Genomic DNA, 2,500 nt, shown 5'->3' on the forward strand with positions numbered 1-2,500 from the left:
GGGGATGTTGGTGCAGCCGTTTTCGGGAGAAGGGACGTCCGCGCGCGAAGCAGGCGTTCCGGAAGGGCGCGGGCCAGAAGGAAGAGATTCATCACTTTCACCAGGACTTCGTGCGGCAGGCGCCGCAACTCCGCTGGGGTAAGGCCGTCCGGCCCAGCTGCTGATCCCCTGGGCGGCAACGCGGCGGCGACCTCCTCATGTGTGACCGGCCCCCATAGGCACTCAAGAGCGACAGGCTCCGAGTGCGGAAGGAGGCGGTCACGAATGGAGCCCGCGGTGGAGACGGGCTTCTTAGTGAAGAGGTCCGCCCAGAAGTCCAGCAGACCAGGGATGGCAGGTGGCGGCTGGAGCAGGGTGCCATCCAAGAGGCCGCGTACGCAACGTGCACGCGACCGTCGGAAGGCATCCTGCGTTCTCGCGTATTCCCAGCGGCGCCGCTTGCGCTTCTGCGTCGGCGGCGCGGCAGGCGGCCGCTTCGATGGTTGGCGCGGCCGCTGTGTCCTGGTGATCGATCTCTCCCCTCTGGACCCGACCGACGCAAGGGCATCCGGGAGCATGCCCAGGATGACATCGGGCGGCGTGCCCCGCCCCAGACCTATGACTCGATCCAGGGCAGAGAAACGCTGGGCGGAAGCAGGTAGCCCCGCCAGATGCTCCCAGATGGCGGCGTCAGTCGGCCCCTCCGGCGGCGGCCCGGTGGTGGCGGCCGCGAAGTCCTCGGCTGCGTCGACGGGCGGCGCAGCGGCCTCGCCCGCGTCAGGCAGCGGGCTCGCTGCTCCCCGGCGGGACGCCGGCTCTTCCCCCCGACCGATCTCAAGCGCCTCCATGAACTGGCGGACAAGCTGCTTGTGGGCAGCTTGCCGCCGTCGGCACTTGATTGCCTCAAGCGTTCGGTCGGGGAACATCCTGATGAGTTCTTGATTTACAAAGAAGAACCGGGCGTCCCTCTCGAGGAACAGTTCGGCCTCTGCCTTGGCGAGCGACAGGACTTCTTCCTCCGTCCACCTCGCGCGATGCCTCTCCGTCACGATCTCCGCGTTGGCGGCCGCAAGATGTTGGCGGCGGCGATGGACCCCGAGACCATTCTTGGTGGTGAAGCTGCGGTGGCACTCACTACAGGCGTATACTGCTGCAAAAGTTACAAGATTATCGGCACGGCCGGTTGGCCGGCTAGGTGCTGGGGGAGTTGGGGTGGCACCTTCAGCGGAAGGGCCACCACTTATTCTCTGGTTACTGCCCCCAACTAAAAAAAGGGATAATGCGAGGGGGGGCTGGTAACCCCCCCAAGCCCCTGGTGCGGTCTTCCACTCTGCGAAAATCAGCGGGCCCACGAGAAGGGGAGAAGACCGCAGGAGAGGAGAGGCTAAGAGGGCTAGGCCCATGTATTGCGCATCACTCTCCCTGTAACCATAACCCAAGGAAGGCACCTCGCAGCAGCAGCACGACTACATCAAGACCGCACTTCGAAAAGCCAAGTCCGGATGCAGCCACACCGCCGCCACTTGGCCACCTTAAGAGAGTCATAGTTACTTAAGAGAGTCATAGTTACTCCCGCCGTTTACCCGCGCTTGCTTGAATTTCTTCACGTTGACATTCAGAGCACTGGGCAGAAATCACATTGCGTCAACACCCGCTAGGGCCATCGCAATGCTTTGTTTTAATTAGACAGTCGGATTCCCCCAGTCCGTGCCAGTTCTGAGTTGATCGTTGAATGGCGGCCGAAGAGAATCCGCGCACCCGCGCGCCCCCGGAGGAGCACGCTAAGGCGGACGCGGCCTCGCAGCAAGGAAGATCCGTGGGAGGCCAAGGCACGGGACCGAGCTCGGATCCTGCACGCAGGTTGAAGCACCGGGGCGCGAACGCCGCGCAGGCGCGCGCATCCTGCACCGCCGGCCAGCACGAGGCCGACCAACGGCGAGAGCAGACCACGCCCGCGCTAAACGCCCGCACTTACCGGCACCCCTACGGCACTCACCTCGCCCAGGCCCGGCACGTTAGCGCTGACCCACTTCCCGACCAAGCCCGACACGCCCCGATCCTCAGAGCCAATCCTTATCCCGAAGTTACGGATCCAATTTGCCGACTTCCCTTACCTACATTATTCTATCGACTAGAGGCTCTTCACCTTGGAGACCTGCTGCGGATATGGGTACGAACCGGCGCGACACCTCCACGTGGCCCTCTCCCGGATTTTCAAGGTCCGAGGGGAAGATCGGGACACCGCCGCAACTGCGGTGCTCTTCGCGTTCCAAACCCTATCTCCCTGCTAGAGGATTCCAGGGAACTCGAACGCTCATGCAGAAAAGAAAACTCTTCCCCGATCTCCCGACGGCGTCTCCGGGTCCTTTTGGGTTACCCCGACGAGCATCTCTAAAAGAGGGGCCCGACTTGTATCGGTTCCGCTGCCGGGTTCCGGAATAGGAACCGGATTCCCTTTCGCCCAACGGGGGCCAGCACAAAGTGCATCATGCTATGACGGCCCCCATCAACATCGGATTTC

At 63.0% G+C, this 2,500-nt stretch overlaps 1 pseudogene; it reads right to left on the reverse strand.

The window, feature by feature from the left end:
- The window catches only part of LOC126433942 (large subunit ribosomal RNA), a 7,981-nt pseudogene that overhangs the window by 3,568 nt on the left and 1,913 nt on the right, over positions 1-2,500 (reverse strand).

The sequence above is a fragment of the Schistocerca serialis genome, unplaced genomic scaffold, assembly GCF_023864345.2.
Source record: "Schistocerca serialis cubense isolate TAMUIC-IGC-003099 unplaced genomic scaffold, iqSchSeri2.2 HiC_scaffold_1177, whole genome shotgun sequence".
NCBI classification, from domain to species: Eukaryota; Metazoa; Arthropoda; class Insecta; order Orthoptera; family Acrididae; genus Schistocerca; species Schistocerca serialis.